Source organism: Ceratotherium simum, chromosome 5 (assembly GCF_057802395.1).
Source record: "Ceratotherium simum simum isolate JZ-2026a chromosome 5, ASM5780239v1, whole genome shotgun sequence".
Lineage (NCBI taxonomy): Eukaryota > Metazoa > Chordata > Mammalia > Perissodactyla > Rhinocerotidae > Ceratotherium > Ceratotherium simum.
The window spans coordinates 80,055,502-80,070,554 of NC_141904.1; positions in this window are offsets into that span (position 1 = coordinate 80,055,502).

The following is a 15,053-nucleotide window of genomic DNA, read 5'->3' on the forward strand; positions in this document are numbered from 1 at the left end:
CAATATGCTTGCCAGAGGTTGGTCTCCATATTCTTTTCTTTTTCCCCCAAAGCCACAGTAGATAGTTGTATGTCATAGTTGCACATCTTTCTAGTTGCTGTATGTGGAACACGGCTTCAGCATGGCCAGAGAAGCAGTGCGTCGGTGCGCGCCCGGGATCCGAACCCGGGCCGCCAGTAGCGGAGCGCGCGCACTTAACCGCTAAGCCACGGGGCCGGCCCGGTCTCCATATTCTTGACACTACTAAAAACTTTTCTGCAAGATCATCAGAATCTTCCAACTGGGAAATTCCATGGCCTGATCTCACATGTCAAAATCCTTGGCTCCTCTGCCACGTTTAACATTTGCAGCCACACCCTTCTTACTGGAACTTTTCCTTTTTTAATTATTACTCAGCATTGTTTAAATTTGCCATACCTATGACATGTAGAAGTTGATAGGGAGCCATTGAATCTCTTTGAGGGATGGGTAACTGATGAAAACTCAATATATTGTATATTCTCAGCTATTACACATCAAAGACAAACATTAAAATGACAAAGGGACAAAAGCAAAATAAAGCCTGAAGCATATGGATTTTGTGTTTTCAAAGCTGTTGTTAATTTCCAAAATGGAGACTGATTATCCAGAATGATTTTTAAATTCTTTAAAAAGAGTTCCCTTATTTCTCCAGTAGCAGCTGTTTCTGTCTTCTAGTGATTCAAATTTGTGTGTCATGAATGTTGAAATGATATGCCGGGAAATGTAATCCGCAGCACTTTGAATGACTTGATAAATGAATTAACAATTTCAAATCTAGTATATAGTTATTTGTTGGTTCCTTTTCATGTTAAAATAATAACAGTAAAACCTATATCTATAAATCCAGGAGGATGGATTAGAATACCTTGAAAATCGACTTCACCATTCATAACACATAACACAATTCCTTGGATCAACTAGTGGTTTCTAAGGTCAATTTTGAGCTATCAAACAAATAAAGATGATGTCATTAATAAATGTCTGCCAACCCTAAAATTTAGAATCATATATGAGATTTTTTCTCATTGGTGAATTAATTTCATACATTATGTGTCCCATATATTTATGTAGCCTACTAAGCAGCAAGGAAGACTTTAGCTAAAGAAGAACTTCAAGGTGAAAATATGTGTCCTTAATTTTTGGTTTTACTCTTCAATAAGACTATAATTATAACTCTGGTGAAGAAAGCTGTTAGGAAATATTTTTATGTGCCATTAAAAAAAACCCATCTAAGATGGGGAATAATCACAAGATGGTCTTCATTTGTTTGTACTACAAGAAGGTGTCACAATCTGTTTTGGCTCCTTAGGGTGATGGGCTATGCATATGATGCATTTTCCATTTAAGGAAGAGATGAGACTTGGCATGCACACATGTTAGATGAACAATGCTTTATTTCTCCCGTTGAGAAATAGTATACCTGCACAAGCATACTTAAATAGCTGTGAAGTATACTCTGTGATGTTCATGAGCCTTTCTTTATTCCAGCACTTATTGAAGTTTTAGTATTATCTTTTTAATTATCCTTAACTGCTATTAGACTATGAGTTTCTTAAGGCCAGGACCTGTATCTTATTTGTGCTTGAACTTGTTTTAGACCTAATATTCTTTTATAGTAATAATTCAGTAGCTATTATGATTGAGTGAATGAATGAATGCATGAATACAGAGTGGAGAAAGACATTGGGCCCAAAGAAGTTTACAGATTTAATTGCAAAAGAAAAAAATATTTACTTTTTCCACGTAAGGTCATAGGCACTGACTCACTTAAATCTTCAATGTAGATATAAAAATGCAATAGAAAAATGGGACAGAATTAAAGAACCTAAACTTTTATAATATGCTGACTTCATGAATTTTTATATTTCTGTGTACTTCTTGTTTCTTTTAGATGACTGTTGAAATACCAGCTTTAGAAAACAACGTGGTGTTTCATGGACTGCATACTCAGTAATATGGGAATGTCTCTCTGGGATTTAAGTTCAGGCACTTCCTGAAAATGTGTTAATTGGCACCCCTGCAGTTTTAAAGAGCTTGATGCAGCTTCGCAAAGGGATCATTTCCTTTTTCTCCCATGGAAAGAAAATTGTACAAAGGGAAGATGTTGCTATCAGAAAAACAAAAATAGGGTAGTTTTTCGTAAGCCGAAAATACCAACCTAAATCATAGACTAAAATCCTTGGCACAGTTAATGAGTGCAGTGTGGAATCTTAAAATTCTAACTCTATCATTATTTGGAAATGTGATTTTTCTCATCGAAGAGAAATTTACATACGGAGAAAGTCCCAGATCTTGAGTACAGTTATATGAGTTTTTTGGTTTATTTATTTATTTATTTATTTATTTTTCCCCCCAAAGCCCCAGTGGATAGTTGTATGTCAAAGTTGCACATCCTTCTAGTTGCTGTATGTGTGACGCGGCCTCAGCATGACCGGAGAAGCAGTGCGTCGGTGCTCGCCCGGATCCGAACCTGGGCCGCCAGCCCCGGAGCGCACGCACTTAACTGCTAAGCCAGGGGGCCGGCCCCTATATGAGTTTTGGTAAATGTCTACACGCATGTTACCATTTCTCCTATCGATGTAGAGAACCACTACTCCTATCAAGATATGGAACATCTCCATCAACTCAAAAAGCTTCTTTTTGTCCTCTTCTGACCAATCCCCACCCCAAAGGCAAATCATGTTTTGATTTTTATTTCAACAGATTTGTTTTGCCTATTCTTGAAATTTATATGAAGGTAATAATATACTATGTACTCTTTTGTATCTAGCTTATTTTGCCTAACATATGTTTTTGAGATTCTTCTATATGGTTGTGTGCATTAGTAGTTCCTTTCCGTTACTGAATCATATTCCATCTTACAGATATACCACAATTTGTTTACCAGTTCTCCAGTTGATGGACATTTATGCAGTTTGCAGTAGATTATCATTGAAAAAAAGCCATTATGAATGTTCTTGTACCAGTCTTTTTGTGGACAGTGTTTTCATTTCTTTTGGGTAGATATTTAGGAATTGAATTACTAGGCTATAGGGTAGCTTTATGTTTAACTTTTATAGAAAAAAATACTCCCACACTGTTGTCCAAAGTAGTTGTACCATTTTTTTATTCTGACAATTGATGAATTGTTCCAATTGCTCTATAGCTTCTCCAACTTTTGATGTTACCAGTCTTTTTAATTTTAGCTTTTTTGATAGGTGTATATTTGTATCTTATTTAGGTTTTAATTTGCATTTTTCTGTTTGAAGACTTGCCAGATATTAATATAGCCTACTAGCTTTCTTATGGCTACTATTTGCATGATTTATCTGTTTCCATTTCTTACTGTGTCTTTGTATTTAAAATTCAGGTCTTGTAGACAGCATATAATTGTGTTGTTATTTTGTAAGTTCAGTTATGCGTTAAGTACAATTTCATGTAATATAATCATGGATATGGCTGATTCTACCATTTTCTTAGTATGGTTATTCTGTCTTTTTTTTTAATTCCAGTTTCCTCCTTTCACAACTTCTTTTGGGTCAATTAAATATTTATTAGATTGTTTTAATGGCATTTGTCTAAATTGTTTTCATGGCTTTTTGTGTGTGTGTGAGGAAGATTAGCCCTGAGCTAACATCCATTGCCAATCCTCCTCTTTTTGCTGATGAAGACTGGCCCTGGGCTAACATCCGTGCCCATCTTCCTCTGCTTTATATGGGATGCTGCCACAGCATAGCTTGACAAGCAGTGCATCGGTCCCTGCCCAGAATCCAAACCTGTGAACCCCAGGCAGCTGAAGCAGAGCCACGAACTTAACTGCTATGCCACCAGGCCAGCTCCCATGTTTTCGTGGCTTTTGGCTATAACTTTTTGTATTTTTTTTAGTGATTTTTCTATGATTAGCAATCTGCATCCATCCTTAATTTATCACAGTCCATTTAGAGATAGTATTGTATGACTTCACATAAAATGTAAGAGACTTGCAAAATTATAAATTCATTTAACTTGCCCCTATCCTTTGTGATATTATTGTCAACTATTTTATATATACATATATTACATATCCCATACTACAATACTAACATTTTTGCATTAAACATTCAGTTATCTTTTGCAGCAACTAAATAAAATTAACCTTTATTTACTCACTTATTTACCATTTCTGTTTCTGTTCTTTCCTTGTTGCTTTCAGCCTGAAAACACTTGTCTTAGCATTTCTTGTATGCAGCTCTGCTGCCAACCAACTATCTTAGCTTTCATTTGTCTGACAATGTTTTATTTGGGTTGTTGTTGCTGTTGTTTGTGTGTTTGTTTTGCCGTCATATGGATTTATTTTTTCTGAATGTGGAATTTTAGTTAAAAGTTTTTGCTCAGTCCTTCAACAATATTGTTCCATTGTACTCTGGCTGCCATTATTTCAGAAGAAAAGTCAGTGTTTCTTTAACTCAATGTTCATTTGTATATATTGTGCTATTTTTCTCTGGTTGCTTTCAAGATTTTCTTGTTCTTTTTGATTTTCAGAATTTTAAGTATGATGTTGCCTAGGTATGATTTCCTTTATATTTATCCTGCTTGTCCTTTGTTGAGCTTCTTGGATCTGTAAGTTAAGGTGTTTTTCTTGAATTGGAGAATATTTAGCTAGTATTTCTTAAAATATATTTTTCTATGCCATTCTCTCCTTTCTTTCTGAAACTCTAATTATATACATGTTTGACTGTTTTAATTGTCCCTCAGATCACTAAGGCTCTGCTTATTTTGTTTTTTCAATCTTTTGGTCTCTCCTTTCTTTACATTGGATAATATCTATTGATCTGTCTTCCAATTCAATGACCCTTTCTTTGACTGTCTACAGTGTTCCAGTAAGGCAGTCCAGTAAGTTTTTATTTGACATGCTGTGGGTTTTTTTCATTCTAGAATTTGTATTTGGTTATTTCATGTAGTTTCCTTTTCTCTGCTGAGATTCTTCATTTCTTCCCTCATTTGACTATCTTTTCCTCTAAATTTCAAATTTATTTATAATAGCTTCTCAAAAGACGTTCCTTGCTAATTCCAACAACTGGGTAATTTGGAGGCCTATTTCTATGGATTTTTTTTCTCTTGACTATGGATCACATTTTCATATTTCTTTGCATTTCTAATTTTTAAAAAATTTTATACTAGAAATTAAGACTATGTTGTAGGGACTCTGGATTTTATTATCCTTCTTTTAAGAATATTGGCTTTGTTCTATTATGTTGTTAAAAATCATGACCAATTAACATGAACTTATGGAGGCTTTGTTTCACATGTGTTTCAGTTTTGTCTGTTATTCAGCCTTTGTCCCTGAGGTGTGATCCTGAAGTGTTTACTAAACCTTTCATATTTAGTAGGATTCAAACTCTGAATTCTGCCTCTCCTGTAATGAGCAGAAGCTAAAATGTCTGCTCAGCCTTTTCAAACTGGCAGCTATTGCTTTCTCCTGAGACTTTTGGAGTTTAGTCCACACAAATTTAGCTCAGGGGTAAGCAAGGATTTGAGCTTGTCAAAATAAGATTGTTGTGGCTAATGTTTCCAAAAAGGACATTGTACTTTTCTTGTCTGATTGCTATAGGCTTTTGAGTTCTAACATTGGGTTCTTATATTTGCTAACTTCTCCTTATCTTCTCTTCACTTCCATAATCTGTTTTCTTTCCCCTTTTCATATGTTTATAAAACTATGCAGACTGGTGGCTTCTTCAACTGCTATTTGTTCTCTTCCTTTCAAGAATCCTTCTCCCTCCTCATTTTCCAGGCATTCTGGCAGCCTTGACTTTCGTTTTTTGACACCTCTAGCTGTTCTTCAGTATAAACTGGGCAGTATCATTAGGTGATAAGTCATATCAACAAATGGTCTCAACCAGTGTAGTTCTTTTTTCAGTGGTATAACATTCTCCAGTTTCTGTCTGGTTTTGGTCACTCTCCAGTATAGTCAAAGAGTTTTTTCCTTAATATTTTGACCAGATATTATAATTCTGTTCTGTAGAGACTTTAGTCCGACACAAGCTATTCTGCCACTACTGAAATAATATTTTTTGAAAAATCAAAATCCCTAAGCCTCAGCTTTGTCATCTGACAAATCCTTAACAACTCTCAACGATTAAATTGTATAATTCTGTTGCAATTAATGTTATTATGCAGGTCTTTCCTGAGGTGACTTGTTAACCTAGAGACTGAACTTTTCCATGTGCTATATCTCCTTAACTAACCTCACTCTATTTCCAGCTTTTTGAGATCTCATAAGGCTTTTTTTCTTCAAGTTCTTGCCATTATCATGGATACTTTAAACATTGTAGGCATATCCCTTCTAATGAAGGAAATGGATTCTTGAACATATCATTGCAACTGAACCAGCCTTATAAGAATCATTATGGCTTAGTCCTGTTAGAGATTAATTTCTGACTAATCTAATTACTAACATGTGCCATGCAATTAACCTGTTAGGCCATATCTTTATCTTCTTAACAGTCTTAGCGTGCTTTTGTCGGGGAAATGTTTAAACTCAGAGTACAATTCTCCTATACTTGATGCCTGCCAGCTCAATCCAGAGTCCACCATGTTAAAATTGTTTGTGGCCAATGTTTTCAATATGTCCAGTCATTGAACCATTGTGATTTGTTGCTACAGGTTTTTGAATTCCAACATTGCTTCTTACCTTTGTCTAACTCACAGATTCACCTATCTCCATGCTGTGGACTGAATTGTGTCCCCTCAGAATTCATATGTTGAAGCCCTAACCCCCAGTGTGATGGTGTTTGGAGATGGGACCTTTGGAATGTAATTAATGTTAGATGAGGACATGAGGATAGGGCTTTCGTGATGGGATTAGTGCCCTCATAAGAAGAGACACCAGAGAGCTTGTTCTCTCTCTCTCTCTGCCATGTCAGGACACAGTGAGAAGGTGAGTCTGCAAGCCAGATAGAGCGCTCTCACTAGAACTCAAATATGTTGGTCCCTGATCTGACACTTCTAGCTTCCAGAACTGTGAGAAAATAAGTTTCTGTTGCTTAAGCCACCCAATCTATGGTGTTTTGTTATGGCAGCCTGAGCTGACTAATACACTCCACTTTCATAATCTGGTTGCTTATCAAATTTTTTCTTATAAAATGTTATTCTGTCAATCAGTTTCCATTGATCAGTACTGCAGAAACAACTCCCAAATCTTGGTGATTTATCATCACAACGCTACATGATTTATTTCTTACCCATCCAATGTATGTAAATTGGATTGAAAGGCTTTTAGAAGAGAAGAATAAAGACAAAATATTTTACCATCCTTTAAGTTCTAAGAAGTTTAGCTGCCAATTACCAAGGAATTGGTGATTTTTCTGATGATTGATTATGGCAGCATTATTTCCTAAATAATGTAAAATATAATAACAGGGAACTACACAGACACAAAGCGAAGACAAACTTAGGCAGTATCTCTGCAAAACCTATTCCCTAAATCATTATATTTCCTCATTTAATGCTTGCTTGCAAATAGTTGCTTATTGTTAGCAAAATATTTTGTGTTTTATTTTTATAATAAATAATAATTGCTAGACATTTTTTTTTTGCTAAACATTTTTGAATGTCTGTCTTGTTTCATGTGTGGTATTGAGCAAGCACCCATATTGTTGTTAGCTGCTACCAACATCAACATATTCATTATCAGTCATCAGGCCCTGTGAAAAACATTAATTCGTTTAATCCTTACAACAACTCTATGAGATAGGAACTGTTGTTTTCACTATTTTACAGATGGAGCATCTGGGCTCACAAAATGAAGCAACTTTTGCAAAGTTAAATAGGTAAAAATTGGCATATCTAAGATTCAGAGCTATGTCTGGTCCAGAGTCCAGAACTTGAGTCAGTATAATATAATATAATATAATAAAATAAAATATAATATAATATGATATATGATATTATATGATATGATATAATATAATATGATATGATATGATACAATATATGGTATTATTAATATAATATAATATAATATATAATATAATATAATATAATATAAATTTGTATGACATTATTTATATTCCAGACACTGTTGTAAGTGACTAACATATTTTCATTTAATAATGTGTGGTTTCATAGTTTTTTCCCTGAGCGTGAAGATATTACCTATTCTCCTCGAATAGTAGACACAAGAGATTCCAATAAATATATATATATTTCATTTTACTCAGGCCCATATTTCTGAAACATCCAGATGTCAGATCCTAACATATTGTTTAATTCATCTTAATATTCTTCATCATAATGTAGTAATGTATAAAATAAAATGCTTAACATGTATAGAAAGTGAAGACTTTTCCTAGTTTAGGATAGTTAAGAAATGAGGAGGTGGCCTAGAATAAGTTGGCAGATTTGTCCCAGGGCTTTGGTTTTCCAAAATGAATGAAAATCACTGACATCATACATCTGTAACCATCTATCCAGAGATCCAGCTACAAAGTTGAAAGACTTGGTGGCAGCTCTGCCTACTTTGAGGTCTGACTACTAGCTATTAACCCTCTTTCACATCTTTCAGCAGAATTGGTTGCAATGTGACCCTAGTCATATTTTAGAAGGTTTTCCGTGTTCCTCCCATAAGAGTTTTTTGTTTTGTTTTGAAGGGTTAGATCTTTCTCCATGGTTTTCAGTGGTTTTTCCTGCCTAGTTTAACAGACTAAGTTGATCAGACTTCTACAGTGGGAGGGACCAATAATGCCTCTCTTAAATTTTTCCATGGTTTCTATTGTAGAAACTATTTTCTTCCTTACCTATTTAAAAAATTTTTTGAGATCTTGGAAATGTTGATAATTCTGATTCATTGATTCTGTCAGCTACCACATCTACTTTACCTTCATTTTTTTTGTTTGCTTTGAATTTCTTCAAGTATTTTGTGTGATGGGTGGATTTATAAAGTTAGAATAAAAATTTAGAATGGAGTGGGTGGAATAAACTTAAATGATTTTCTATATATAGTATGTGAGATTTTTTAAATAGATGGGTTTTGTTACTATTAAATATGCATAATAATATGTAAAAACCATTATTATAAATATTTTTCTATTCAATAATAATATTGAAATAACTTGAATTTGCTTTCAAGTGCACCCATTTGCTATTTATAGTGGTGTTTATTGGTATTTTTTCCCTCACAATTTAAATTATACAGTACAATTCTGCTTGGAAAATCATTGACTTCTCAAAAACTCTATTTGGAAAATGTACATAGGCTTTATGTTGCCCATTCAACTAATTCCTACTTAATTCAATTCGTTTCTTTTTTTATTCATTCATTCAACCAATGTTCACCAAGTGACATGCTTTTAAACAAAAAATGGTGATTTATATCTAAAATAAAGGTATTAAGTATTTTCTTCAAAATTCCAACTTTTGAGAAAATTAAATTAGAAGAGAAATTGGAGAAGGTCAGTAACAACTTTAATAAAGTAATTAAGATATTTTGTTCTTTTTTGGAACCATTCTGCTTCCTTATTGACTCCACTCATGGTCCAATTCTTTTTTCATCAAATGCCTGAGTTTTCAAACTTCTTGGACATTGCTATGTTAGCAGCTAGGGGAAAAAAAAAATCCAAATGTGGATGATAATTTTCAAGAAAACAAAGCTCCAAATGAATGGGATGCCTGTGTATTTCCAAGAATGGGGCAGCAATCAACAAATGAATAGTGGCAACAGCTGAGTTGGAACAAACACAGGATGATCCAGCTGAAGCAAGGGCTACAATTGGATTAATTTGGCACTAGGTCCATTTTAGTTCTGGCATTTGGACCACATTTGATTTCTGCTAGTGACCTAGTTTCACCTGCATTTGGCACTGTTGTTTTCAGATGCTTGGCAAACTATTTGTGGGGTGAAGTTGGAATGGTGATCTGGACTAAAGCAAACACATACTGTGTTTTCTATTTATCCATTTACTGAATGGCTGTGAGGAGACAGTTGTATGTCTGACAGGTGAGGAAGTCTTGCCCCGTATTGCCTGCACCACACAATATCCAACAAATGACAAGAGAAAATCACTCCATTCACTGAACAAATGATTTAATGTCTAGTGCAATGTCAGGTGGTATGCTAGGGATATAATAATGACCAAAACAAACCATCGTTAAGGCTCTGAGCTAGAAAAGAGTTACCATTTTAAACTCACATAAGACCCGTGGGGCTATGACATATAGAGTGAGGGATAGGATAGCCTGAGTTGAGACTGGTGGGATAGGACAGGCTTAGATCATGCAGCATTTATTTTCTTTCAGTTAACAAATTATTACTGGGCACTCATTAGAATAGAGATGCTAGGCACTGAGCAGATAGTGGAGAGTGTAACACACTTGCATGGTTTCCATTCATTTTTGGAGTATGCAGTCTAGTTCTCTCACCAGTTAGATAGGTGCCTGGTGCCTAACAGGAGCTTGGTAAATGTCTGCTGAGTGAATATTTATATAATGGATTCTATAGTAAAGTCCATACCAGTTTTCTCAAGTGGTCCTGTCCCATAAACCTATTATATGGATGAACATTCTTTAAGAAGCTTGAGAAGGGAGCTTCTCAGGGATAACAAACATGACACTTTCCAGGTACTTTATCATGAGTGATGTGACAAAGATGTGTACCAGACAGGACATTTGCCACAGCAGAGTCCAACCCTGGAAAAACATCCTGTGAAATAGCACTGATCATTCATAAATATGATGAAACAGATGCTGAGTTCAAAGTTCCGGTAGACCCAGTGGCTTTGAGGTTTTATATTTTAAGAAGAGATTCCTGTAAAATCAGTTGTCAGTGAAGTTTATTTCATAATGCACTTAATTGCAAATAGATTGGCGAGAAGTGTTTGCAAGAGGTTAACGTTTCTTTGGAGGGTTTCAAAAGAGAAAGGGTAGTCATTTTTACCACGCTACATAAAGGTCAGTCAAGATGTGAACTAAAGACACATAAACTAGATTTGGCAAATTAGGAGTGGCTTGGCCTTTTACTATGGTAGTTTAAGTGGTGAGATATTGTCAAAGACTCAATTTCACAGAATTGGAATAAAAGACAAAGAAGGATATAGGACGGGTGTTTGAGTATTCGTAAGATGCTTGACAGTGAAAGTAAGGTGGGCAGAGAGAACAACAGTTTGAGCAAGTAGAAAAGGGATACATGTGAGACTTTAGGGGAAAGTATTTTTCCACTTGTTATTCACTGTGCCAAACAGTAGGCTTGTTTGCTTGGGTAGGGCCATTTTTAGTGGACACAGTATTTGTGCTATGATTGGAGCTGGTTTAACTTTATAAGTAAGTGGCGCTTGTTATAGTGTTCAGCAAACCATACAGTCTTCTATAATCTATATTTCAGAGTAAAAACGGGCTGTGAGCCACCATGTAATGGAACCGTGTTAGGCTCTGGCTGATTGCAAGAAGAAGTGATATGGTCAGGTGGCCTTAAGTTATGGGGGTTCTGAAGGAGTCTGGGCACATGTATGGTCAGGCTCTGCAGAGAACTGGAACATTACTGATTTGCTATTGAGTATACACCCACTTCTGTGGCTCTGAGGAACCAGTGATCTTACATTCCATTAGGAGTGGGTGTTTGCTTCTCCTGTGACTTTCCTGCACCTTGGACTCAGCAATTCTTATTCTCTGCTTTTTAATTTGCTTCTTGTCCCCTTGAGATCTCTGCTTCTCTATGACTGTACTCTTTTTCTCTGTGTCTCGAGTTCAAGATAATGCAAGAGAAAAGGTTGGTGCAGTAACTCCCCTCCATTATAGACTAGCCCTATTTAATTTCTTATGTCAGGCCAAATTAGAGGCTACTGCACTATAATAGCTACTTTGGGCAAGGAAGTGGCTTCCTGGTCCAATCCAGTATAACCAAAATAATAGAATCACATGCCACACAAAAAGGGCCACTTCTGTGGAAGGAACATCCAGGGTTGTTTTTCTCAGAAGGAGGTTGCAATCATGTCAGGTACTTGGTTTCAATGCAGATAAAGTTTCCCAAGTTCCTACAGCATGATAAGATTCAACATAGTAGCAGAATGCATAAGCAGAGTTGTCTCAGCGGTAGTGTGCAATTGGAGACTTAATAATGTGTTTTTGTCCCAAGAGTAAAGTTAAGTTTTTTTTTAATTTAGAAAATTCTCTCAGGCCCTAAGTGATGAAGGTCTGGGTAGACAGAGCCCTCAGGCTAATGTCTGTGGCGAGCACTGAGCACAAGAGAGGCTGATATGGAATAAGAAGGAAGCTATGCTCTTCTTTTCCTTCCCTATCTTACCTTTTCCTTTTGCTGAGACACAGTTGTGTTGACTTTTGGTTGACCATGATGTCTATTTTGAACCAGAACTCAGCAGAAAGGTTGAATTCAAGAAAGTGGTTATTTTGAAATTTGATCAGCAAGAAAAGCTGTGAGGAGAAATAAATGTAAAAAAAAAAAATCAGAAGCCAAAGATTATTCTTTAACTTTGTGCAATTTATGTTGTGTTAGTGTTGCTATAAGGCTCTTGATTTTACCAAATTCTGTGCCATCACTGATGAATGTTTTGTGCCCCTCCCTCCACTCTACCAAACTATGGTCCACAATATGGGTTTAAATTAAATCTCACAAGTTTTTACAGTTAGTTAATTTGTTAGCTATTTTGTGATTATCTATAGGAAAGAGAATCATGGCCAATAAACCTACTGGCCAGGAATGGGCAAACAATGACCCAAATATGGTGCTACTTGGCTGGAGGATTCTCTGACATTCTCATCTGCCGTTCTAGTTCAGCATGGAGGACTTGGACTCTTTTCCATTTCATCTGCTATGTTCAATTTTACATGCTAAAAATAAAAGCTTGATATACAAATGAATCAACTCACTTGCCAGTAAAAGGAAACTGCCATCTGTATATTTCTTCGATTTTTTTTTTTGAAATAGTATGCAGGTAATACCAATTTAGAGAAGAGCAATACCATTGCAAGCAGTTATTACATTTTTCCCATTCTACCCACCGTTGTGAAGAGCGTGTCTGTGATTCCATTACAAACGCAATCTTCTCATCTAGAATTGGTTTTTCTTTTTTTTATGTTTTTATCTCCCACTTTTAAATTAAATCTGTTTAGCTTTCCTTAAATTAGATGAACAAAAATCAAAGCCAAATTGTTCTATCTACAAATATACTTCAATGCTTCTCTGACTGTAAATAGCAATATTTAAAAAAAAAATTGTATGGGACATGAGGTTTTTTCCCACCCTGGAGACTAAATCTCATTATTTATTTTAAAACATTGAAGCTATAAAACTTCAATCCATTGACTGTGGAAAATCATTTGGTGGGCAAATACTTTAACATACTACTTAAGTCTCCAACAGGTTTTGATTATGGTGAAAACTTTTTAAAGACTTTAATGCCAGATGTTCAACCAATTCATATTATATGAGTATTGATTATGTATTATTCCTTATAGGAAACTATAATGTAAAATATAACACTAATTTGCATAAATGAATAAGAAACATGCCAAAAACCTCAGAAATACATAAAGTGAAGTTAATTATATTAGCTTACTTAGCCTCAGGTTAATTACTGCAATTAGGTTCTTGCTAGAGGCACCCTCCCATTTCACTGATTCCTTTGGCATTCATTTCAGTTCATAAAACATTAATGGATCATCTACTAAGTGCCAGATGCTAGGTGGAAAGTGCCAGAATGAATAAGATATATAGAAATATTTGTTGAATAAGCTGGAAGAGAGAAGGACATGTAAATAAGCAACAAGAAGGTATGACAAAATCTACAGGAGAAGTGTTTACACTGTGAAAGTGAACACAGATGAGGCACATTCAACACAGCATGAGTAGAGGGAGTCCAGGAAAGATTCTTCCAGAAGATGATGTCTGAGATGCAAGTTGAAGTACAAACAGTGAGCCTGGAGAAGAACGGGTGGGAGGATGTGGGGGTTGGGGGCAGTGAGGAAAAGAACTGTGTTTCAAGTCAGTGCAGCAGCTTGAGCAGAGGCACAAATTAGAGAAATCGCTGGTATATGGGGAGCCACATGTGTCAGAGGTTAAAGTGCAAGGCAGGAAGTGACATTGAGCTAGACTGCAGTGGTTGATCATAGCCCACTCATAGAGGGCCTTGTACCTCATGCTCAGGTGCTGAGCCTGCCTGGGGATGGGTCACCAAAGTAGAGATTTTTTGTTTTTTTTTTTTGTTTTTTTGGTGAGGAAGATTAGCCCTGACCTGACATCTGTTGCCAATTCTCCTCTTTTTGCTGAGGAAGATTGGCCCTGGGCTAACATCTGTGCCCATCTTCCTCAACTTTATATGTGGGACTCCTGCCACAGCATGGCTTGGTAAGCGGTGTGTATGTCCGTACCTGGGATCCAAACCTGCAAACGCTGGGCCACCGAAGCAGAGCATGGGAACTTAACCACTACACCACCGGGCTAGCCCCAAGGTAGACTTTTAAGTACAGAATATTGATAACCTGACATGCATTTCAATTAGTTGCTTCAGGATACAAAGTGACAAAATGGATTGAAGGTAGGCAAGACTAGAGGCCAGAGTTGCTTTAAATATTATGTTGCAGAAGTCCAGGCAGGAAGTATAAGGGCCTGGTGATACTAGGAATAGATTAACAGGGACCATGTCAAGATACATTTACAAAGTAAAATCAGCAAGACTTGGTATTTGATTCAAGATAGGGAGGGGAGGGAGAATGGAAGAAAGTGTCAGGCACCCATTTCTAACATGAGTGGCTAAGAGATGGCTTTGCCTCTAACTGATAGATTTGGAGGAGCAGAGGTTCAGTTTAAAGAATTACTTTAGTTGTGACTATATCTATGATTAATATATTGGATAATAAGATAAACTCAGTACTGAATTATTGCCATATATTTTCACCTGTATATTTCTTCAGAATATTTCAAGCCATTTTTGTTTATTTTTAACTTTCAATTGAATTATAATATGCATGCAGAAAAGGGCACATATCATAGCTACATAGTTGTTTTCACTTTGTGAAAAACTTACTGAGATGTAAACTTAAGATTGGTACACAGCTCCAATTTTTCT